Source organism: Lonchura striata, chromosome 20 (genome assembly GCF_050655825.1).
Source record: "Lonchura striata isolate lonStrDom1 chromosome 20, ASM5065582v1, whole genome shotgun sequence".
NCBI classification, from domain to species: Eukaryota; Metazoa; Chordata; class Aves; order Passeriformes; family Estrildidae; genus Lonchura; species Lonchura striata.
In genome coordinates, this window is record NC_140722.1 from 9,322,302 (window position 1) to 9,347,633 (window position 25,332).

A 25,332-nucleotide genomic window follows, 5' to 3' on the forward strand; every position below is an offset into this window, starting at 1 on the left:
AAAGAACCTTTTTCTAGTGCATGGCCAGGTGGTTTGTAATCTAGGCAGATTTTCTGGCTTCCTGTATTCATAAAGCATAGAAAAATCCCCCTTGCATCACCTGGGCTGGGCTCTGCCTTCTGCACAGACACAGCTTCACTGTTTGCTGAGAGGTGCCTACTGAGGTGGTGGTGATGGGCTCCCCCCAACACGGGGGATTTTTTGAAGTTTTTCTGCAGGGCCAAGTGCCTCTGCATGATTGTCCACTGTGGGCATGGATTTTAGGAGATGGTGGTTTCCTGCAGGGACAGTCCCCGTGGATTTGGGTCTGGGGGTTGCTCTGCTGCTGTCGGCCCTCTGCCATCCCAGACCTTGGCTCGCAGATCTGTCTCACTGCTGATATTGTCCATCCCCCTGCCTCCCTCCCGTGAGCTCTGACTCAGAGCCTGACAACTTTATAGGTTTCCCAGAGCCTTTCCAGTGCCACTGAGGCCATGCCTTTCATTTTGAGGGTGAAGCAAGGAATAGTTAATGCCTTCAAAGGGGTGAGCCTTGTGGCTGAGCTGGCTTGTGCAAGGCCACTGTCCCTTCATGCCCCACATCCCTGCTCCTGATGCAGCACGGAAAAGTATAGGAATGCCCTGATGTCATTCCTGGAGGGTATTGGAGGGGCTTGCTTGTGTTTCCAGCTCTGCTGGGGAGAGGCTGGATGGTTTTGCTCACACCAGAGCCCTTTGCTGCCTGCTGGGATCTGCCTGCAGCAGGGACATGAGCAGGGTGTGCAGCGCCCACAGTGAGTGGGGTTGGAAAGCCCCAGGAAAGTCTTACAGGTGTGCTGGGCACAGGGGCTGTCCACACATCAGAGGCTCCTGGATGCTCCTCTTCTGGATGGACTGACAGCTCCCAGCTCCAGAGCCCCCAGGAGAAGGAGGGGTGACCTCCCTGGTGCCCTTCCAGCCTCACTGTGCTCAGTGGCACAATTTCCTGTGGCCTGGGAAGAGCACACACTCCACCCTGAGGTTCAATCTGCCACCTCTCAGAGGTTCTGGGTGTTCTATCTCCTGCCCAGCTACCAGCTTCTTTTCCTCCTGTGGGTCTGGCCAGCTCCTGGGCAGAGCTGTTTGCTCTCCCCAGTTTTGGCACCCACACCCTCTGATGGCAGCACACCTTGGGGACCCTCTTTTCACCTTGGAGGATGCCAAGGTCGTTAATCCACTTTGTGGATTAAAAACTGAAAACATTTGGAGCATGAGGAGCTGTGTCCCAAACCGCTGCTGCCCCAGCACCCAGCACCATCCCTTTGAAGGCACTGTCAGTTTGCAGTAGCAGGCCAAAAACGGGACTTTTTCAGTGCAAAAAAGAATGTGCAGCTGGGAAAGGACAAAAAAAAAAAAAAAAACAAAAAAGGTGCTTACTCCTTTACCACATTATAATAGGATTGTGATGGGGAGGAGTGAAGTGGTGCAATGAGCAGAGTGCTCATCAGTGACTCCCGCATTTTTGGAAGGGGGGGCTGATGTCAGGACTCACATCTTTGGGACCAGGGATCAGCAGTGGTGTGGAGTAGACAGTGGGGCTCTGGGAAAGAGCAAATAAAACCCCAGAAGAAAAGAAAGCCAGTAGCAAAACCTTCAGAATGATCCCTTTCTTCTGTGCCCAGAGCCCTTGAACCAAACCTTTAGTTGTTCTGGGAGGGATGTGCCTGCAGGAGGACAGTGGCTTCCCCCCAGTCAAGTTTGGGGTTTGCACAGAGATTGAGATCTCAGCTGGGACAGAAATCCACTCAGCAGAGTGCAGGGGAAAGAGCAGGGAGAGGCACTCAGCAGCCCCTGTGTGCCACCTGTGAGCTCTGTGTGAGCTCTCTGTCCTGCTGGATGGCCGTGTGTGGAGAAAGCAGCTCTCAATTTGAGCTGAGTATTTTCTAAGTATCCAAAGGTTCTGGGGAGTCGATTTTCATTACCTGCTCACTGCAGGTCACTCCTCTCCAGGGCCTGGGAAGATGCTCTTTGAAATTTAACTGCAGAAAAGGAGTCAGTCAGATGTGCTCCAAGTAATTTCCACGTCTGGAGCCCCAGGAGGAGGATGCTTATCCGTTTTAGGGGAAAAAGTTGCTCCCAGTGCTGTAGAAATGGTGTGTGGTTGGGCTCAGTCAACTGCCTGGAGCAGTGAAGTCCAAGGGAGAGGCTCTTTGAGGCAGCACACTATGCCCAAAGCATCCCAGCTCCTTTCTCCTGCAGGGTGGCAGGAAGAGAGGCTGAGGGAGAGATGACCCCAAACCTCTGCCCTGAAGTTACAACAACCAAATGAAAGCAGGGGTTAGGAAAGCAACCGGGGTGCAGCGTTCGGGGGGGACAGTTTGGGGAGCAGCTGTGAAGCCTAGCACAGACATCCCCCATCCAGCAGAGCTGCTGCAGGTTTCCTGAACTCTACTCTAAGTGCAGAGTGCAGCAGTTTGTGCTCAGCCCTTGGCTCACAGGTAACCAGCTGTGAGCACAAAACCTGGCTCAGCTCCTCTTCCCTCTGGCCGGCCCAGGTGGCTGTGACCTGGAGAAGCTGAAGCTCTTGTCCTGCCCCGAGACGTGCTGGACCTGCAGATGGAGTATTGTACATGCCTTTGCAGAAGCTGAGCTAGTACAGAATGGTGTTTTTGCTTTAGTCCTCACATGCTTGCCCTTGTCCCTCCGGTCCCACCGTGTCCCTGTGCCCGTCCTGCTCCATCGCTGCCTCCCTCCTGCCCTGCAGGGGAAGCTGTGACCCGCTCCTGCTGTGAAGGAGATAACGCTGGGGGAAATGCTCTGCCAGAACAGTGAATTCAGCTCATTACAGACTGTTCCCACAAATTTCTGCTGCCCTCTTATCAGCCCATCAGCTTAACCAGATCACCCTTCAGCTCCCAGCAGACACCTCTGTGCCTCTGCAGTCCGAGCCTTGGGAGCTGCAGCCTGACTCACACTGTGTGGGAGAAAGTAATTGTTCCATCCACAGCAAATTGGACCTGTAATAACCTCTCTCTCCATAACAGCAATGATGCTCCTTCAAAAATATATTTTAATTGATTTTGGATAATGAATTCAGCTTAGCAGGGAGCGGGCAGTGGAGGGATGAGGAATGGCTGGATGGGGAACAGCAAGCAGAAGGGAGAGGTGGCTGTTTCCTCCTGTGGAGAAGGTGCAGGAGGCTTGGTGCTGAAGTCAGGGCAGGGCATGGACAGCCAGCCTCTGGGGCATGAGCAGAGGGTGAGCAACACCACTGGACTCACATCAGCCTCTCCCAGGGCTGTTTCTTGGTGCTGTGCAAGGTCTGTGTGCACACAGAGCCTTGGTGAGGATTGCACGTGCATGAAAGGGCTTTCCTTCCTCCTCCTCTTCCTCCTCCTCCCTCTGCCAGCCACCGCAGAGGCTTCCCCAGGGTTCTCTGCCCATGCCCTGGGGTGCTGAGGAGCTGTTTCACATCTTGGAAAAAGGACAGCTGCCCTTCCTCAGCAGCTGTGCTGTGAGCCAGCAAAGAGCACCTGATGGAAGGCGAGCTGCATCCAAAACTCAGTGCCCTCCTCTGCAAGGCTTTGTTCATCCTCACAGCTCACAGCAGAGATATCCAGGGGGTTAATGTGAGACTGCCATGTACCACTGCAGCTGTTTCAAGTCCTCTGCTTGGAGATGCCTCTGTTCCTGTCTCTTGCTGGGAAGAAAATGCAACAATGCTCTCTAGAGGCAGAAGTCAAGGAAAGCTTTGCTTTCCCTGGCTCTGTCTTTCATCATGACCTCACTGCTCTCCCCAGCTGTTTATTTCCCACAGCTGTTTCTGGGCATTTGGGCATCCTGAGATGCAGCCTGGGTAGTTTGCTGCCCCCTCCCTCCTCACAGGACAATCTGATGCAATTATTGTGGCTGATCAGAGGAGGGCTGGGAGAAGTGGCGAGCATTTGGGTCAGGATGGAGCTCTGGGCAGAGCAGGCTGTGCAGGGTGATGGAGGAAAGGGGAAAGGGCTGGAGGAAATGTGCTGCAGCATGGTCCAGCATCACTCTGGGGCAGGGAAAGTGGGGTTTGTGCTGAGCCACAGGATCCCAGAATGGTTTGGGTTGGATGAGACCTTAAATCTCATCTCATTCCACCCTTCTGCCATGGGCAGGGACACTTTCCACTCTCCCAGGCTGCTCCAAGCCCTGTCCAACCTGGCCTTGGGCACTTCCAGGGATGGGGCAGCCACAGCTTCTCTGGACAATCTGTGCCAGGGCCTTGGCACCATCACAGGGAACAATTTCTCTCTAATGTCCAGTTTAATCCTGCTCTTTGTCAGGTTTGATGCTTTCCCTCTTGTCAGCCGGGCTTGCTGTGCTCTCAAAATCAGTGGGGATTGTCCTTTACTTATACCTGGAGCTGGTTGGATGCAAAGCCCAGACCACCCCTGGACATCAAAAGAAAATAGAATAATTAATTTTACTATCCTGGCCAGTTTCCAATCCACTCAATTACATTCTGCTGATCCACCCTGCAATCCCATATGTTGTTGTTTATTTTATTAGCTCAATATTGCAAATCTTTCAGTAAGAACTGCCCTATGAATAGCCTTGACTGCTGAATTAATTGTGCTGCTGAAAGTTTCAGGTTAATGTAAAAAATGTACTTGCAGGACCTGGATAAAGGAAACAAAGGAAATTATATTACTGAGCTGGACTGGGCAAATCTCGTCTCCCCAAGTAACTGAGAGGATACATAAAGAATTAACTGGACAAATGACCACCCTCACAGAGAAGAATTTATTCCCAATATTCCATCGAACCCCACCCTCTGGCAGTGGGAAGGGATTCCCTCTTGTCCTGTCACTCCAAGCCCTTGCCCAAAGTCCCTTTCCAGCTCTTTTGGAACCCCTTTAGCACTGGAAGGTGCTCCGAGGTCTGGAGTTCTGAACAGTGCTGGGTTGGGCTTCATCAGCCAAAACACCCTCCCAGGCAGCTGCCTGGTACCCGTGTGCTTCTTTCTATTCCTGGTAACTCTCCTATTGGAAAGCAAGTCCCACATTGCATGTCTGCCTTTATTCAGGCTGCATCTGGCCACATCTTTTAGCTTTTATTACGTGCAGCCTGCCAGCCAAGGTGGGTTGTGTGGGGCTTTGTGCTTCCTCTGCTCTGCTCTGATCTATCAAGAGTGGTAAATCAGCGCCACACGTGCAGGCTGCAGATAAACACGGGAGGGCAGATTGTGTTAAATTGCACCAGATTAAAGCACTGCTGTTTGGAGATCCTTGCTCTGGTTTAATTTCATGGAGTTCTGTGCTCTGAGAGACTCAGTTGCTATGGGGAGCTCGCTGCTTTTGGAGCTGGAAGGGATCACTTTGGTTATTTACTCCGGCCTCCAACGAGGTGTAAAATATTCCCCATAATTCTGCAAACCCACAGTTCTGCCTGAGCTCCTGCATATGCTGCATCTTAGCTTCAAGACTGATACATGATAGCAAACACCTAAAAGACATTTGTTAAATATGGAAATTACCCTGTCAATTAAAAGCTGTCTTGTTTCTAGCTCCTACTTTATTTTACTTCAGTTTCCAGTGCCAGGGGCTCATTATTTATTTCTCTGCTGCAGTAAAAGATGTCACTGGGCAGGGCTGTGCTGGGGGAGATGTCTGGATGGCCTGGGTGAGTAACTGGGGTTCACAGCTGCTGTGGGAAGGGGACAGGCAGGGAGGGATGATAAGGAGTGTATGAAATAACAAAGGCCTGAGGCAGGAGATTTTTCTCTTACTTCACAGACCTCAGTTCATTGAGTTGATGCTGGACTTTGCAAACATCCTGGATTTGTGCAAAGGCTCAGCCAGCTCTTGCTCTGCTTCTCCATCTGCATTTTCCCCACCTCGTTAGTGTTACACGGATGGATAAGCAGTGCCTTGATTTATCACTGGTTTTCGGTTACTGGGAGGAGCTGAGGCTGCTGCTGCCTGTCACACTGTGGTTGTTTGCTTCCCAAGGGCAGAGCAGCGTGGCTGGGATGCTGGGGAGCCTCAAGGATGGGGGATTCTGTGACCAGAGGTGATGCTCTCCTTTCCCCCACCAGCAGATTACAAGGAGCCATGAGGAGCACAGATTCTGAAGTGTAGAGAGGACATAGTGCCAAAATTGTTGGGCAATTTGAACCCATGTGGGACCCTCATTAAATGTTTTCTCTCCCTGCTCTCAGCCCTCCTTTCCCTGCTGTGCTTGCAGGACACAAGTTCTGGCCTCGGCAGCACTGCAGACCCCTCCTGTCGCTCCAGGGTGACCTGTGTTTGCTGCCAGCTCATATTTTGGTGCCAACTCTTATTTAACCCAAGCTCTCATGGATGTGTGCAGAAATTTGTGGTGCTGTCGAGGGGAATTTGCATTTGGGTGGTGAGGAAATTGTGTAGCCAGAGGAATGCTGGTGTTTTCCATCAGGCAGTCAGTGCCATCCATTACTCGCTGCTCTAACTCAATTTGAGGCTGTGCTGTCAACTCTTTAAATCTGATTAGCACAAGTGTTGCTTCTCCTCCTCAGTGATTTGCTGTGGTCTTAATGTGATGCCCACTAATGACAGGGGAAGGAGCTAAACCAACTTATTTTCCCATTGAATAAATGGCAACTTTCATTGCTCTTAAAAACAGTGAATGGAAGGGGAAAATGGAGTCGATGGAGTTGAGAATTAATTCTGGCTGCTAGGAGTGGGATAAATTGGGACAAGGGAGTTGGACATGCACTCACACTGCCCTGGGAGGAGGTGATGACCTGCTCTGGCTGCTCTCAGGCCTGGCCAGGGACACTTGGAGCTCAGAGGATGTGTAGTTTGGGACAAGCCAACTCTGGGAGCCACCAGTGACCCATTAACCTCTCAGATTCCTGTTGGCACCATCCACCTTTGCAGCCCAACTTGCAGAGGGAGGAAGGATCCTTGGGGATGTTTTGTGTTATTCCCCAGGTATGGTGCTGGTTCCTCTCCCTGTTTCTCATGGCAGAGCCAGAGCCAAGACCACGGGGCTCAGGACCTCTCACTGCTGAGCAAGGCTTTATCTGGAGGTCCAAAAAATTTCTTATAAGCACTGGAGTGGTTCCAGAGTGTGTCTGTGCTCAAAAGGTGAAGCCAGCCCTGAGCCCTGCCCCAGCTGCAGAGTGCATCCTTGGCCCTGTCTCTGCAAGCAGAGGTGGGAAATGCCAGTCAGATCTCTGCCAGAAGAGCTGCTCCTGCTTTGCATGCAGAGTGCAACTGCCCAGACAAGGGGAAATGTGGCAGAGGCTTCTAGGTGATGCAAAAAAAAAAAAAACCACTTGGCTTTATTTTTTTTTTTCAAGTGCCTGTCCTTTTGGTTGAGAAAAAGTACACTGAAACAGGTTGTTTTCTTTCTTGATCTTATTTTTCATTCTTGCTGTGTGTGTTTTGCTGCAGGATTTACTACACAGAGCCCTTCATGCTGTTTCCACAGGCTTATTTAGTATCTGGGGTCTGTGGCAGTTCTTCCCTGGCCTGTAGACTTTGCTGGGTTTTTTCTCCACACTGCAATTTGCTATTAAATTTCACTGCGTGCCCTTGAGTGCTTTTGTGGAAGGATCCCACTGATGTGTTCACTATGTAATCATAACCCTGTGCTAATTACTTTTTGATCATAGGTCGCTGTGCTCGGCTCTGAAGCATTTCTCCCTCTCTTTATTCCTTTCTCTCTTCCCCTGTTCCTCCTCCCTCCTGGGCAGCATCCCTATTCTGTGTTCTGCTCATGAATGCCACTGAAGAATTGCTCCTTGCTAGAATATCCCAAGTAAATTGTTTGTAGAGCAGTAGTGTGTGTTACACATCCCCATAGTGATCCCTGTTCAAAGTCCCCAATGGTTCCTTGCTGAGGTTTGTGCTCAGGGATTTCTGCAGACAGGGATTGCATTTTCCATAACTGATATCCCACCAAAGGAGGTGATTTAATTCTGCTGAAGTCATATTTGTTTTCTACAAATTTCCCAAAGTTCATGAGGCCAATTAATCCAAGGAGATGAGACTTTAATGGCACTGATGTATCATCCTGTGCTGAGCTCATCCCCATGTGCGAGGCAGAGTGATGCATGTGATGATGATGAGGAAGGCTTTGAGCAGACCCTTGGAGCCCTGCTCTCAGGCAAGGTGAGATGCTTTGATCCAAATGGACACAGAGCAAGGCCAGGACTGTCCCCATTTGAGGGAATTTGCAGTCCTAAAGTACGACCCTGACACAATCCAGGACAGATTTGCTGTAGAGCCTGACTCAAAAATCATCCCATTATAAGTAAATGTAAAAGGCTTGTGAAGAGCAAAGCCTCCAGAAGTGGAGTAACATCATGTTACATGTTCCTCTGCTCCCATCTGCTTGAGAGCATTTTTCCCTCTGTATTTTCCAGCTTGGATGATGCCAACTGGCTGGGGATGCAGGACTGCTGTCAGCTGGGTGCTGCTGTATTTCTTTTCATGGAAGAGGCTGAAGATTAAAGATGTGTAACCTTTACACCCAAACCCTCCCTGGGGGTCCTTCATACTCGAATCCTCCTGTTTGCCCTCTTCCTATAAGCTGGTTTCTGTGAGCTGCAACTTAATCAGGATGTTAATTTTAACCTTTTCTTGAAGGATTATGTTCCACCCTGCTTAACTCCCAGAAATGCTGACACCCCATGGGCATTCCCTGGAACCAAATGTTCTTCTCCCTTCAAACTTTCCCGTGTCTTTGCAGTTCTGCCTTGTTAGTTCTTTCTAGAAAGAAGTAACACAACACAAATCTTGGGGCTCATTGAATATCTTTGCTATGTGCTTGAATTAATAATTAGTAATAGGCATCTGTCAGCTGGAAGCTGCATTATTTAAAGAGGGATGATGTGGGTGGGCAGCCGCTCTCGCTGGTGGAACATCTCTCCCGTAGCATCATGTCACAGCATTAGGGGAAGGCTGGGTGATGTGCTGGGTGTGTGGGAAGGATGCAGGTAGTGATTCAGCCCTGTGAAAACATGCCTTGCCTGCTGCCAGTACCCATTTCTGGGGAGAACGGTAGGAGGGATGGGTGTGAATCTCCCAGGGCTTTCTCAGGATTTTGGGAAGTCAATGGGACAGAAGGGAAGAGCTGCCAAGGCAGAGCTGCTCTGCTTTCCAGGCTCTGCTGCCGTGACTCAGGGGGTTGGATCACAGGTTTGCCCAAGTGACAGCTTTTTGTAGGTTTTGTTCCCCTAATTTAGGTGGCTCATATTTTTTTTTCCCCAGAGGGTTTTTCTGGGATTCTGCCTCCTGCTGTTTCCCTGGGGAGTTTCTCAGTGACACCTCCGTGGTTATTCTGCAGTGCTGGAGCAGCCTTGGGTGACCCACGGTGAGGGAAGAGAAGAGCAGAGTTTTTCCCAGTGTTAAGTGGTGAGGACAGGACCCCTGAAAAGAGGATGCTTGTGTGTTTGCTTCAAGAAATACCTGGGAAATAGATGCTGATGGATGGTAGTATTTTGGAATTATTTTTCCCTCTCAGAGGCTTTTTATAAAGTAAGAGCAGGATAAGCATCATCTCCTGGTGCCAAGGGTGGCTTCTCTTTAGCAAGGAGCACTGCCACTGCCATGCAGTGACATTTCAGCATGGCAACAGCATGGTTCAAAATAGTAATGAGGATACAACTGTTGTTTGCACAGATGAATGTAGAAAGTGATGTGAAATGGCAAGAAACCCATTTGTCTGGAAACACAGGTTTCTTAGCACCCACTTAAGCCCTCTGACACATGACATTTCTTCCTCTGAGCTTCAAAGGAAGTGAAGGCTGTGAAAAGCAGGTTGTCTACCACGGGAAGGAGAAATGTGTCTCTAGATTAGAGATGTCAGTCCACGTTTGCTTTTTGCTGTGGAAAGGATGAGTTTGCCCAGGGGGCTGCAGGAACTTGTCTCTTTGTCCCTGCCTGTCCTTGCTGGGCAGGAGGATGCTGAGGATGGGCATGGGTGGAAGGCCCAAATTTTGCCGTTTTCCTTGCCACTATTGCAGTTAGTAAACACCATCTGCCTGCCAGTTTTTCTGGTGGAAACTGCTCAGGAAAAATGCTCTGGAAAAAAAATGCAGTTGCACAGAAGTGATGCTTTCAAATGGGTGCTTTCTACTTTTTTCATCAGCTGTTGCTGTCTTGTGAAGTACCAGTTACTAATTAGCCCTCGTATCTCATTAAAATCATAGTGGGCTTTTTTTACCTACTGAAATTTTGTAAATAGCCTTTATTCAGGTCTTTAATACACAGTGATTGAAGTATTTATTGGATGTCACTTATGCAGCTCTGTGCCTGTGTTCATTTTCTTCTCAAGACATTTACTAAACCACTGCTTAGAATTACTCCAGCCCATCTGGCATATTAAGTGTTTACGCAGAGTGTACCCGACTTTCCCATCCACTTCCTCAATTAATATTAAATATTCAGGGGAATTTAAATTTTTTTCCCCCTCCTTGCCATCTGATCTTTGTGGCTGTAATGGCATATTTGGGTGGAAATGTGGCTCTGGCAGTGGAGTGTGAGCTCAGAGGTCAGGAGGGGGTTTTGGAGGTGAGGTCAAGGCGCCCAATTCTGCACAGCAGCAGAGATTTCAGCAAGCAGATGGCTCTGGCTGTGGCTATCCACAAAGCCATGGATATCAAAGTCCAAAGGTATTATTCCACCCGATTCTGGCATAGCAGGGAAGGGCTTCCTGGAGGCAGGGATTTAATTCCACCCCGCCAGCCGTGTCGGCTCTGCAAGCTGCCCTGCATCCCCAGGGAGCAGCGGGGATGGGAAGCATTGGAAATGAGCTGGCCTGGCAGAGCTCAGTGGGGAGGCACTCGGAGGAAACCTGTGTGCACCAGACATGACAGCGACACGGCTCCACTGCTGTAGGCAGCCTCACAAACAAAAGGGAGAACAGAACATGCCACTTGCCTGGTGATTATCCCGTGCCAGCAACAGAATCAGGGCTAAGAAAGGATTTAAGTGGCATTAGAATATTCACAGTGGGGTCGTGGCGGAAGGGATTTGTTAGTTCTGAAGAGGATCTCCTGCAATAAAGAGTGCCCTGGATTTGTAGCTCTTCCCACTAGATGGGAAAAGGTGCTGCTTGGACTATGCCACCCTTAAACCTGTCCACCTGGAGAGAGAAAGAAGAGGTACTGAGGAGAAGGGTTGACAGAATTCTTACTCCAGGATGCTGAGCAGCCATTGTGGCTGGCTTGGAATGTTGACTAGAAAATCTTTCCACATCTGTTTTCCATTATCTATTTTTTTTTCTTTCTATCTTTTCCAGAAGATGAGAAGAAGTGAGCATTCATGGAAGGTGAAAGCCTGTGGAATCTTTCCCCTTGGAGGGGGCTGTGACCCTGTGTGTGTGCTGCTGTGCCAGGTACCAGGACTTGGTGAAGAAGGGGCTCTGCACTGAGCCAGCAGCCACTGTGGTGACCCCTGAGGTCTCTCACTTGGAGCCCTTGACTGCTGCCACTCATCTCCATGGCAGGTGCTTTCTCTATTCCCCAACAAAGTGGACTCTGCAACTTCTGGAGGTCATTGGGAGCTTGGCTTTGTGTCTCAGCCAGCTGGACTGAGGGAATCTGAGGGGAGACAGAGCATTACAGGGCCACGGAGGTGCAGGCACACATTAATCAGCATCAACTCAGTGTATATAATTTATGCTGATCCAAACAAGGCTGCAGAGATGCAGATCAGCTGTCTCATGCCTCATTAACATGCCCCAAACCTGCCTGTGCTGCTCTCAGCAGCAGCAGCACGGCCCCTGGGTCCCGTGGGGGATATGTGGTGCTGCCTCCTGGCAGCAGATGAAGCTCCAGGGCTTGTTTTGGGGTGAAGCTTAGATTCTGGCCAGTATTTTATTTTGCAGTAGAGCTGTGCTGGGTGAGAATTCAGAAAAGGTGTAACTGTGTGTTTGTGGGGTTCCTGCCCAAAAAAGACCTTTTTGTGTCTCCAGCCATGCCCTGAGATGGATCTCCTTGGGAGGGCAGAGCTGACCCCTTCAGTGCTGTGCTCCTCTGTGCTTGCTTCCTGGGTATTCTTTCTTGTGGCATTTTTTTTCCTGAAAATAATATGGAAAAGGAGGGAAATAACCCTTCAATCTCTCTTCTGTGTGTTTTGATCTCCCTCTGGGGCACTGCAGCTGTCTTCCCACTTCTTCTCCTTCCAAGCCCTTGGGGACCCAACCTTTTGGAGACCCTAAGCAGCATTTCCTGGGGCAAACCACATCCACAGCTCCAGTTTGCTGGTATTCCTAAACAAAGCAGCAAAGAGCTATGGTGCAACTGCAGAGTCCTATGGCAATCCTGGTTTTTCTTCCCAAAACAGCAGAGAGAGTGTTTAGCAATAATAATTCATTCTGCAATGGGAGTGACTGACAACAGCATCTCCTGGTGAGAGAAACAAATGTGGTGTTTCAGACAAAAGGAGACATTTCCTTTCCTTCCAGAACTGTTTGTTGGAAACCTGTGTTTTGCAAGTTAAATTGCTGCAATTTGGTTGGTATCCACCTGGTGATGAGCTGGTTATTTAGTGACACACTGCTCCAAATTGCACACCCCCTACTTCTGGTATTTCTAAATTCCTTGCCTGTTAGAAATTAATCCCAAAGAAGGGCAAACACTCAGCGTGCTGACAGCCTGAGGGTTCACTGCCACCCCTTCAGTAATTATAAATTTGGCAGGTTCGTGGGAAGGGGAGTGCAGGAAAGCCTTGAGTGAGGTGTTGCCCTCCCTGGTGCTGTGAGGGGCCAGGGGAGCGTGCACATGGCAAAAAACACTTTTTGGATCATCTGGATGTGGTGATTTCTGCAGTGTGGGTGGCAGGTGGGCACAGAGGTGGTGCAGAGCCCTCCTCCATCTGTGCTGGATGGGAGCCGGGGGGGTCTCTTCCCAGATTTTGCTGACAATGTGTCTCCCCAAACTTGCCAAGGCAACAGAAGGGAAAATTAATCACAGGGAAGGCAGCTTGGAGCTGTGCTGGAAAACAGGCAGAAGTGACTCGCTGTGTTGGTTTCATTGCTACAATGATCTAAATTGAATTTTAACCACTTCCATTACTTTTCTCTCTCTCTAGACCAGATCTACCCTGAGGCAGGGATGGCAGCATGTCCTGTGTCCCACCTCTGCCGAGCAGGATCCCTCCTGGAAGCATCTGGAAGTTTCAAATTCCCACATTCTCCCCTCCTTAGCTGCTGGTTTCTTTGCAACCAGCCCTATGGGAATCACCTCTGAGAGCTGCTGTGGGTAATTTATAAAGGGGTATTTGTCTTTGTTCCCTGCTTGTGAAAGTGCCTTTGCTTCCAGGCACTTCTGTGTCCCCCTGTGCCAGAGCTCACCCTGGGTCAGGGGTGGCTCCATGTGGTGGAAAAATCTCTTCTCCAACCTGAGCTTCCAAAGAAAGGCTCAGCAGTCTCTGTTGTCCGGTCTCAAGGCAGTTTATTGCAAGTTATCTAAAAGATTTTCTCCTGGGGCTGCTGTGGTTTGCTCACAGCTCAGGCAGAGGCACACACACACCCTGACATCCTCTCTGACCCCGACTGCTTCTGCTCTCCCTGCCCAGGGCTGCTGCTGTCTTTTATATGGTACATTACGTGTTACATGGTTACAGTTTTCCCCAATGCCTATTACCTATATTAAATGGTGATTTTCTATCTTTTATATGGTACATTACATGTTACATGGTTACAGTTTTTCCCCAATGCCTATTACCTATATTAAATGGTGCTTTTCTACTCTAAACCAATCTGTGAGTGCCAACATCACCAAGAACATGGAGGTAAGAAAGAAGAAAGAGGGAGGACAGGGCAGGCCCAGATCCCTCCATCTTAAAACCTCTGACCCCCATGTACAAAATCAAAACCCCCTGTACAGCACTCAAAAATTCTTCCCTTTACTTTGTGACTACTTCTAGTATGATATCTAAACTTTGGTGACATTTTGTTCTTCCTGCAAGGCTGGTAACTCATCCCATGGCTCAAATCCAAAATCACAGCTGTTTCCAGCTGCCTGCCAGGGTCTCAAATGCTTCTGACCTGGACCTGGAACCTCCAAAAATGTCTGAGGGACATTTTGAGTTCCGACACCCCTGGGTCTACCTCACTGCCCTCCTGGCCAGGGAAGCACATGATGCAGAGGGAAAAAATCCCTGCTGCTGGGTAGTGATGAACCTGTCCTCATCCACACGTGTCCATCGTGGAAGACGTGGCAGCCCAAATTGCTGGCAGATTTTTGGGTCTAAAGGAAGTTACCTCCCTTACTGTTCCCATGTGGGAAATTGCATGTGGTGATAGCTCCAGCTTGCAGCTCCCTGCACCCTGTGGTGGCTCTCATGCAGGCTGGCTGCAGCCAGATTTGCTCCTGACATACTTTGTCACCTCCTCAAGCTGCTCCTCACAAGCTCAGCAGCTTAAATGTGCCTTTCAGTGAAAAATGCCAGGAGGAAATTGAAGTGTTTTTCCTCTTTTCCAATCAAATTTGAGGGGATTTCACCCAAACATGTGCCTGTCATCTGGAGTTATGAGAAGCTGCAGAATGACTCTGTGCTCAGCAGATGCTGGGGAGTGCTTGGTGCAGTGATCCACATTGCTGGAACTGCTGAAACTTCATGACATCAACTGAAAACAGGCTAAGAAAATAAATTTCCTTTATTAACTTATTTATTTGCACCGGAACGTGACCCCTGTTTTTTTTTATTTCATCACTTTCTGGCTTAGTGCTCCAGGGCTTGGCTGTTTGGTGCCATCAGTGGTGGGCAAACAGCTGGAGGCTGGAAGTCTGCTCATGGCAGTGCCATAAAAAGCCTGCCTGGACAAGCCCAAGGTCCTGATTTCATCAGGAATGGCACCAGGAGAGACCTGCAAGAGAAAGGAACATGCTGGAGAGGAGCTGCAGGTGCATGTGGGGCTGCAGGTGGTGAACCAGACCTGAAGGCTGGGGGGATCAGATGCACAGGATGTGCTGGTCTTTCCACACCCACCCACCTCAGATATTGCTATTACAATGAGATTTAGCATTTTTCTCACCTAGTGTAGCTTTATTTGGGATGTACAAGCCAAACTGGAACTGTTTCCAACTGTCTCAAGAGACCCTGCCTTTGAGAAAACCCAGTTTGGAACAAGATGTGCACATGACAGCTGCCTGTCTCTGGGTGTGAGACAGCTGCTCATCAACTTAATGGCAATAAATGAGCTCCCAGGTGGTCTTAATGGTGTCTTTGGGATGTCCCTGTGCTTAGGATCTGCTTGGGTAACCATGTTTCTATTTTTGGTGATCAGATTTTTAAAATAGCCTGTTTGCCCTGAAGCTCTGAGGCTGGGGGAGTTGGGAGTCTTGCACGTCCCTGAACTTTGCTGTGCAGGTGGCTCAGCCTTAAAGGGAGGAAAAATATACAGAATCATAGACTAGAACCTCCAAGAGCATCAAGTCCAACCTGTGCCTGCATAGCACCACCATAACACTGTCCAACCAGTAAATGGACCATCACAGTTCTATATAAAAACCTCTATATCAGCCCTACCCTGTCTCAAACACAGGAATTCCCTGCAGCCCCATCCCACTGGCCTGGAGCTGCATCCTACAGTGTCGGAATCCAGGGCTTCCCTCTGGCTGCCCTGGCAGGTCTGGGACCCTGGCAGTGGGCAGGAACCCCCCTGGACAGAGCCCCCAGAGACACTGTCTGTGATCTCTGTCCATGGAAAAGAGTTTCCAATCTTACAGGATGGATTACCAGCTCTGAGTGTTTGATATGAGTAATAATTAAGTGTGGCAAGGGTGCAAAAGTAAAATTTTAGGATTCTAGATTAGGGGTTCAAAGGGGACAAGATGGAGGAAATTGGGTGTGCCTTGTCCTTTTTCTCCTTCTTCATGCCCTCCATGTCTCACTGTGGTGTTGGCATTTTTCTGTTGGTTCAGGCTGGGGACACACTGTCCAACGTAGGTGACAGATATTGGCACGTTATTGTAAATGCAGCCCAGGGAGTTTCTGGTATTTAATGTTTGTCACATCCCACTGAGGGCAGAGACCCACACGCTGCCCTGCAGGACAGAGCTGCGGCAAGGCAGCAGAACATGTGAGAGATAAACAGAATAAACAACCTGGAAACCAGCACAGACTAATTATGGCTTCTTCTTTGGCAACAGGGCAGAAAGACAGAGAATTTCTACAACCTTGGAATTATCAATACCTCAGATTCCAACCCTACAGCATCATCCCTTCAGTGAGACACACTGCTTACACCTGCAGGAGCAGGGTAAGCTCTGTATGGGACAGAAACCCGCCTGCTTGGTGGGGTTTTGGGGGAGCATCTCTCCATGGGATGTGGGCTGGAGGCTCCTGCTGTTGCTGTGGCTCCTGGCAGTGCCTGCAGGGAGGAGCAGACAGCAGCTGGAGCAGCGAGCACAAACACAGCCAGGGTGGGCTGACTCACGCCCGGTGCTGTTAACTTGCCATGTGTGATAATCACCCAGAAATGCTTTGCCTGTGGTATCATTTTCTTTAAATATATCATTAGGGAAAATGACAGCCCAAATTGTGGGAGGATGTTAATGGCTCTGGAGTGGCAGACAGATTGCAGAAAATAGTTCCCTGCAAACACGGCGCAGGTGGGAGCTGGGAGAGGAGGAAGGGAGATGGGACGGGCACGTGGGAGCTGGGCAGGGATGGGGTGGGACAGCCCTGTGTCCTGCAGCCTTTGGTAAACCCTCTGTGCCTCTCTGCTGCTTTTCCTTGGACTTCAGAGTGAGTGGGGTGAGGATTGGGCCGTGCAGGATCACTGGAAAGAAGCAATTTTTGTTTAAGCACTGTGTGATGGAGAAGTGCCTTTGTAAAGTACAGCAGGATGGAGCTGGCACCTCTGCCCTGCTGCCTCAGGCACGGGGTTTGTGGTCCTGCCCCTCTGCTGTCCTTTAAAGGAGGTCTGGGTATCCTCTTCCTGCTCTGTCAGAAAGTCCTTGTGGTCCCCAAGGCTGCTGAGATGAAGTTCCTGGTGTACAGCACCAGGCCTCTTTCCACCCTTTGCATGAGCTCTCCTTTTTTTAACTCATATTTTTTTTATCATGTGAAGAGCAGCGAGGAAAAAAAATGAGGTTTGAACTTTGCAGCTCTCAAAGTGTGCTGTTTTTAATCAGCCCTATGTCCTCAAAATTTTTTATTTCTGCTGAGCCTCTGTAAGAGACAATAAAAAAGAATGACATTTAATTTCCATGCAGCAGCCTGCAGTTCCTGCACAAACACTGTGTATCTGGTGGATAAAGGTCTTCTGCCTTGTTGTTCAAAGATTTTGTGCTTAAATCGTATTGCACTGGAATTTTTACTGAAATTATTCCTCTCTGAGAGCACTTTAGCAGTGAGAGCAGCTCTCACATGGAGGCATTAATTGCCTCAACCCATCAGCAGCTCGGATCAAATGCTGAGGGCCATGGGGAGCCCAGCAGTGCCCTTGGTATCAGAGGAGTGGTGTGGAGATGGAAGGAGGCTCTTCTGAAGGAAGAACCCTGTGGAAATGGTGGTGCTTCAGCTAAACCTGCAGTCTTGAGCCTGCCCAGAGGCAAGGACAGCAGGATCCTTGTTGCTGGGAGTGTCAAATCCATTTCTGCTGGTGGCACAGCCACCCTATGCCCTTGTACAAAGTCCTTCCCCAAACAGAGGAGCACCTTTAGGTACTGGAACGTTCTCTAAGGTCTTCCCAGAGTGTTTTTTCCTCCAGGATACCCAAGGTTTCCCCTCAGGAAGGTGGGAATGACTGCCCTGTCCCTGGGCTCTCCAAGTATTTCTTTGTATATTTGATTTCTAAGGCTGCCTCATTGCTCTTGGCAGGGCTCTGGGGTGAAGGGCAGATTTATGGCTCCGCTGAGGGGGCTGTGACCAAGCTTTCCCCTGATGTGTCTGGTCCTGGAGTAGGAATATTTATAACCTACAGCCAGGCTGAATTATGTCCTTGCTTTTGATGGTGTTTCAGGGGTTTCCAGCTCTCCAGGGAAGAGGGGAACCCACCATGCCACTTCCAGTATGGCAGATGGAGAGAAAAGGGATTTATTTACTATGAGCAAGCTGGAAACACCTCCAAATGCTCCCCTCTGCCAGCAGTGGCAGTTGGGAATGGAAAACACTTTAAAACGATGGAATTTGTTGACTGTCATTAATGTTTTATCTCTTCCATGACTGCTGTGTGGAAATGTTGTTTCAGGCTAGCTGTGCTTCCAGGCAGGGAGCTTCCAATGGGATAAATCAATGGGATAAATCAGATCCTGCTCATGATGCTGGGCCCTGAGGAGATGTTGTGGCTGTTTTCTTAGTTTCCAGTTGTTTCTTCTTGAAATTGAAAGAAGGATTAATTAATGAAATTTATTTTAAAGGGGATTTTCTTCTAAGGTCAGTAAGAATTTAGGTGAAATGGCACTGAGTAGTCCTTGCTAAAATGGGAGGGATGTATTCATCACAAGAAAAGTGTTTCCTTCACATGGGCTGATAAACAGCCTGCAATGTGAATATTTTCACACATTCAAGTGAGGTCTGACCCTCTGAGAGGTTTTTCTTAACAGGGATCTGTGAATAAAATAACATTTCTGTAAAGCTACAAAAATAAATAACAACCCAACATGAATCTCATGTTCTTATCCAGACAGTAAGAAAGTCACTGGGTATTTCTTGAACAGAATTTGAAACACCTGAAATGTTAAGGAAAAAAAGGGCTGAAAAAATGTTCAGTTGTGTGGAACCACTTGGCAAATCAAGAGGGAGGAAGGCTCAGCTGGTCCCACCTGTGCCAGATTCTTGTTGCTCTTCTGAGTTGGAGAAGGAAGATGAAAATAATTCCAAAAAATATAAAAAAGCTGGTGCTGGGAAGGAGATGGGCTGGGTGGCCTGAGGGAACGTTCCATCCCTGGAGACATTGCTCACCACACAGCTATGGTGTGTGAGAAGTGTGGAAAAGCTGCCCTTGCCTCAGCTGGTTTTATGTGCCTTCGTTTACGACTCCAATTCCACCTTGATTTTCCTTTGGCAATTCTTCATGCTCGCTGTTTGATGCAGCAGGCGTGAGATGCTCTTTGATGCAATTACAGCTCTGGAGCTGGAGCGGGCTGCAGCACCTGATTTAAATTCCAAGCCTACTGTGAGACAGATGAAAGCAGTCTCTTGGATGGCTGCTGGCTCCTCTGCTGCCAGTGCAGGATCTGGGGTTTGCTCCTTGCCTGGATGATATCACCAGCTCAAGGCTGCCTTGTGGGGTTTTTAGTGGTGTTGTTTCAGTCTTTCTGCTGCTTAACTGCAGTTAAAAAGCATCAAGTGGTGCCTCTGGGTGAGGGGAAGCCTGGTTGATGAAATGTGTGTTCTTTTACTCTTGGGCAAATGTCCAATGTGACAGCCAGCAAAGGTACATGGAGGTCAGTTCCTCAGGTACCCAAGGGCAGGAGAGAGCCAGAAAAATGGATGGGATATGAGTCTGGTTAGCTCTGCTCTGAAGCAGAAAGGAAAATCCTCATCAGGACATGTTTTGTGAACAATTACTCCCATGTCCACAGCTCATCCTGCAAGGAATAACTTAAACTTGAAACATGATTTGTAGATAAATCAGTGATAAGCCAATTTTCACGTTATTTTTGTTTTTTTCTGCTTATTTCATCTTTCACCTCTTCAAAAGGGCAGGTGGTGATTTGGGTTCCATGTTCCAGCTGTGCACACCAACTCTGTGTTTGCTCCCCAACCTCCCTTTTCCTCCTCCAGCTGCTGCAAGAGGGACTCAGCTCCTGGCAGGAGTTTCAGCATGTGCAGATGTGCTTCATCATCTCAGCTGCTGCTGCTACATAAATACATTTATTCATTGCTGCTTTCACTAAATAAATAGCCAGAGCTTATCCACGTGGTTCTTGAGGAAACTGGAGATAGAAAAGACAGATAACAATAGGGAAAGCCTCCTGTGGCTGATTTGTAGCAGTTCTGTCTGAAGTCCAGCAGTCTGACCAGCATTTCCCATGTCTCCCATCCCTGTGGGATCCTTCCTGCTGGGATACCTGCATGTTGCAGGGACCACGTGGAACAATTACCATTTAATGCAGTGCCAGAACGTGTGGCTGAGATGGAAATAAGGATGTCACAAGTCAGCAGAGATACATCAAAAAAGAGATTTTTTTCAACTTCCACTTGTTTCTCTAAAGTCTGAAATCTCATTGGTGTTTAAAGCAACAGCCAAGTGTATTTTGCTGAAATCAGTAGGACTTTGGGGATCCCTGACAGGGTCCTGGGGTGCCCCACACCTCGAACTGGAGGTGCTGCCCTTTGGAGGGAATCCCCTCTCCAAAGGAAATGTGCCTCCTGGTTCTCTCCAATAATTCTTATTCAATATTATCCTGAAAAACCAAGAAAAGAATCCACAAAATGACTCCCTGAAGCGAGGGCAGGTCAAATTGCATGCTATCGTATGCCTTGCTGAGATGCTTTAAATTAGCAGAATTAGCTAATTAGGCAAGCTCTGCTCTGTCCTGCAATTTGCAGCCCCAGGCACTGGTGGGTGGGAGCATCCTGCAGGATCTGTCCTGCTCGAGTCCAGAGGGGTCTTGGAAGTGACAAGAGGTGCTTGGCAGAGTTTAACGCCTGTCAGCTCACGAGGAGCCCTTATTTAAAAAAGGCAAAACAACCCCAACTCCCCCTGGCTTACACCTGCGTGGAGAAGAGCAGATATTCAATTAAGGTTCTGATCCCTCTGAGCAATTATCTGCAATTGCCTGGTTATCTGTGGGCACTGATAACTCATCCCGCACCTTGCAGGCAGATAGCCAGAAGCTGGGGAATGGTGAAAAGCAGCGTGTTGGGTTCCTGGCTGCGAGCTCCAGACAGACCTGAGCTCATTCTGGGGCTGGGGCTCTGCCTGGGGACTCCTCTGGGAGGGCTGGGTGGCAGTGAGAGCCCGTGGTGGAGGAAGGCAGAGCTGTCCAGCATGGACACAGCACAGAGGGATGAGCCTGGAGGAGCCTCCTGGGCCTGCTCCATCTCCCTGCGTGTCACTGACTCGGCTCAGCCTGGACCTGGGGTGAACTGATGGCAGAGAAACGTTCTGGGGTGTTTGGTGAATGGCAGGAACAAAGAGAAGGCATCAGTGGTGTGTCTGTAGGAGCCACATCTGAGGCACAGCATGGCTTGAGCTGGAGGCTTCAATCCAGAGGGCATCTCCTGTCACATCCAAAGGTGAAATTGTTCCCTTGGATGGCTGTGCCTGCTCCAAGGGGAGCCCTGAGCCTTGGCTGAATCTGGGGACAGGGTGAGGAGAAGGAGCGGGGTGGAAAAGTGGAGGAGGAGGGTGGAAAAGTGGAGGAGGAGGGTGGAAAGTGGAGAAGGAGGGTGGTCCCCAGCAGGTCTGTGCTGCTGGGCTCCCCGAGCACTGCAGAGGGAGGAGGCTGGGCAGGGAATCCAGTGTCTCACCTTCCCTGCAGTGATTTACTCTGCACCATCCACTGCCTCTGGGATGAACTCATCCCAGTTTGGCTCTGTGCTGGCAGCTCCCAGCCTCTAATGAGAGCCCCAGGCTGCAGAGGTTCCAGTTAGGGGCTGTTTATGGAAAGCCATTCCCCCCTCAGATCCGTGGGGAGCTGGGGCAGGCTGCTGTTTGTGAGGAGGGTGGAAAAAAGCTCGAGGGGAACCCAGAAAGGTGGGACTCACCGAAGTTCTTACCTTCCGTGGAGTCAGTTTCTCTGTGAGACCATCAAGGAAGCCCTGAAATCTCAGAGATGTAAGGAGCAACTCCTCCTGTTTCCTGCTTCTCCACAAACAGGACCTGAAACCTCCTTTGAGCAAGGCTGTGCTGCAGCCTGGATGGGGCTGGTGGAACTCCCTGCATAAAGGCCAGGAAATTTATCATCGTTATAATTTTTATAACAACTGGGAAACAAGCTGGTAAAACTCCCCAGAAAGGAGATTTGCTTCCTCAGCAACAGGCGGGGAAGGGGTTGTCCTCATGTTTGTTCTGCTCTCCTCTGGTCAAGGAGACAGTGCTGGGAGCACTGTTGTGCTGTGTGGGGTGGCTCTGTGGAGAAAGATGGATGGAAAAATTTCCCATGGACAAATGAGGTGCTGGTCTGGACTTTCAGGACTCACTCCTAGTTCAGAAATGAGTGTGGGATGGATTCTGCCTGAGCAGGACTGCGTCCCTCGGTGTGGTGCTCAACCTGGCAGTTGCCCTGGGATTTTGCTGGTAAAAAAGGATCTGTGCCCTTCTGCACTGTCTTCTTTCCTAAATCACACTGGTTATGGGGAATTTCTCCTGCTCCTGGCTGTATAGAACGAAATTTTCTGGTTGTAATATAGATGCCTTCTTTTCTAATTTCTTTTCACTGAAGAAAGTGGTTTCCTCCCTCTCCAGGGTGACTGTAACATACACCGTAAAAACAAGTTATGTTCTGTGGAAAATCAGTTTTCCTGTGTCCTTTTCCCATCTATACAGTGGCTCTGGGGAGGAAACCAGGACATCATCCTGATGGTCTCATGTGGGGAGAGGTGCAAAGCCAGAGCAGACTGGAACAAATAGGAGCAATTTTTCATGAGATGTCCCCATTTGCACACAGTGCTGAAGAGCTGACAAAGGGAGCAGAGTGGGGAAAAAGGGATAGAGGAGGCTCCTCTGCTGAGCATCACCAGCAGCCTGGCCTGGGGGAGATATTCCTGACATGTTTCTGGATTTTCATTCAATTAGCAAATTAATTTTACCATTCTCAGTTGCATGAAGAGACTCTGACATGTACCTGTGACTGAGACTGGGGTAATGTCCAGATTCTGAGGGAGTTGCAATGAAATTGTGAAATCCCTTAAGCTTATTAGTGAATAATGGTGTTGGCTTTCAGTGGAGTTGGAGTAGCAATAGCATTTTAATTTTCCTAAAAGGTCCATGTAACACCGTGCCTGGTTCTCTCAGTAAGAACCACAGATAACTCTTTGCCAAGGAAAGCTTAAAGTTCTTCTCCGACAAATTGACTTTTTTCTTCATTATTCCTTAGACTCTTATCTCTGATTCCAGGCTAAGGGATGCTAAACTTGAAATATTTGAAACATTAAAAGTTGCAAGATGTGGGCAGAAGTGGTCCCAGTACATGGGGTGTGGACAGTTGTGTGTGTCTGCAAGAGTTTCATGGCAATCAAGGGAGAAATCAACTGAAATAAACTTTATTGGTGCATTGCTGCTTGGCCTTCCCATGGAAGCTGTGCTATGAATCAAAGGAGCAATGAAAATTTCAATGTTCTCTCCAGACTCTGTAAAATGACAGCAAAATCTTTGGGTCTGTCTGTCCTGGGCTGCAAAGAGCCTTGCTTTTCCTGAGCTGTTGTGGCTGTAGCAACGCTCCTGCCACAAGGTTGGGGTCATTTTGGAGTTGGTTTGGAGCCCCTGTGCTGGGAACCACACCTGGTCCCAGTGGTTCTCTTCCAGTGTTGGGCAATTTCATTTTTTGGGGGTTTGCTGGAAACATCTCAGCCTACCATAACCCTGTCCTCACTTGATGTATTTGTGGGCTGAGTCAGCACAGGTCAAGCTCCAAATTTCACCAATATGGAAAAGATTAGGATTTTCCTCTGGCAAAACCTCAGGAGCTTGAGCTCAGCCTTGTATTTGTGTGAATGCTCCTGTCAGGAACAGAAAGGCCATATGGGAACTGTGGGATAGGAGGGATTGATTTTCCCAGGTGCTCTCACCTCAGTTTTGTGAGGCAGGGGCGTGCACTCAAATCACAATAATAACCAAACACAGTAAATACAGGTAGTTAAGGAGCATTAGGATTTGGCAACTACCAGCAATCACCACGTTTTTCTGGTTTGTTAGGCTACAGAGGGTGTAATTGGGAGTGCTGCTCCTGCCTCTCCCCTGCGGTGCTTTTTACTTGGTGGATTATTAAACAATTCCAGGAGAACCATGCACAAGCCATTTGTTTTTCTCTGCTTTTTCCACTCTTTTTATTTTGTTTAATTTTTTTTCTGCTACATGAGCCTTTGGGAACGTACTGCTAGAAACGTTATTAAGAAGCCATTGACCATAGGTGCCCTGCAGATTTTGCTGATAAGAGCCACTGCCTATTGCTTTAGAGAAAGGAAGATTAAATACAGGGCCATGGCAAACATGTTCCTGGGAAGAGTGGGTGAAGTTGCAAAAGCAAAGACCTTCAGACGTCAGTGATGTCCTTTGTGGCTGACACGATGGCTTGGGGTCTGTGAGGACACCAGGCTCCTGTGGAGAGCTGGGGGTTTATAGATGGCTCTTGTCTACAGAAAGTGGAATTAGATGAGAACATCGTGACCTTAAAGCTTCCTGAGTAGCTGAACGCATGCGCTGAGCTGGGAGACGGATTGTGGAGGGGTCGTGTGGGTTTTGGGCCTGGAAAAGGTGATAAATGGGAGAACTGCTGTGGAGGAGCAGGCTGTGGCTGAGGTCAGCAGGGTGAGCAGGGTGATGAAAGTGGCTGTGGCAGAATTAGGGGTGAAAGAGTGCCTAACTCTCACCTGAATATTTCCTTTTGTCATCGTAAGAGGAGAGAAGGTGCAATGTTGTGGCCTGGGAGGAGGGAATCTGCAGAGCTGTCCCATTCCCACCTCTCTGCTGGCTCTTGCAGCTTCTCTTTCCTCCTTGAACATGCCCAGCCCAAGGTTTGTGATGGTTATGGGCAGCTGAATTAGTTACTACTCGGTGCTGCCCTGCCCTGGAAGGAGGTGCTGGACCACTGATGGGCAGGAAACAGGTTTGGAGGACGTGTCCCAGGCTGTGGAGCTGCACCTGCTGAGTGCCTGTGCATCCCTCCCTCCCTGTGTCCCTGAGCTCTGTGCACGGAGCCCGTAGCACACTGAGCACTCACAGCAGTTTTCTGACCACTTGCAGAGCCCTTGCCAGCCCAGAGCTGGGTGTTCAGCCCATGCACTTGAAACAAGCTGCTGCCAGCTTTAGTTCCAGAGCATTACCATTGGCACTTTTTAACAGGGAGAAATCCTGCCTCATCTGGGAGCTGAGTTCTGTGGATGGAGGGATCTGTGCAGCCACACGGCTGAGATGCATTACCCAACTATGGCAGAAATGTAACAAGAGCTGGATAAAAAGCTCTGCTGCTCTTCCAGAGGGCTGCTGGATGCAATTCACCGAAGCCTGAAGTTGTTATTTTCCTCTCTGGCTGTAAATTGTTCTGATCAACAACGTATGAAAGACACTGCATCAAAAGAAGTGGAATCAGAGAGATAACAGGCCTTCCTAGGGAGCTGGAATTACTTGGCATTTGATTCTGTGGCTCTTGAAATGAGCCACCATGAGACATCTGTGTGTCCTGGGTCCCAGCTCACCTGCTCTGTCTCATGCTCATCTAGTGCTGTACCCTGGCTCAGTGCTGTGATTTCGGGGTGGTGCTTCTCCCTCAGTGCTGCAGCTGGGT

General features: G+C 49.2%; 2 long non-coding RNA genes across 2 annotated transcripts in view; one reads left to right on the forward strand and one right to left on the reverse strand.

The window, feature by feature from the left end:
• Positions 1 to 11,202, forward strand: part of LOC146765730 (uncharacterized) — a 34,285-nt gene extending 23,083 nt beyond the window's left edge. Inside the window, exons 2-3 of the long non-coding RNA XR_014949671.1 lie at positions 8,347 to 8,438; positions 9,196 to 11,202. This is a non-coding gene — a long non-coding RNA (uncharacterized LOC146765730). The remainder of the gene's footprint in view (positions 1 to 8,346; positions 8,439 to 9,195) is intronic.
• A 3,368-nt stretch (positions 11,203 to 14,570) lies between these two features.
• LOC144247184 (uncharacterized) overlaps positions 14,571 to 25,332 on the reverse strand; it is a 36,903-nt gene continuing 26,141 nt past the window's right edge. The window contains exons 2-3 of the long non-coding RNA XR_013340891.2: positions 21,608 to 21,767; positions 14,571 to 14,798 (exon numbers count right to left, since the gene is read on the reverse strand). This is a non-coding gene — a long non-coding RNA (uncharacterized LOC144247184). The remainder of the gene's footprint in view (positions 14,799 to 21,607; positions 21,768 to 25,332) is intronic.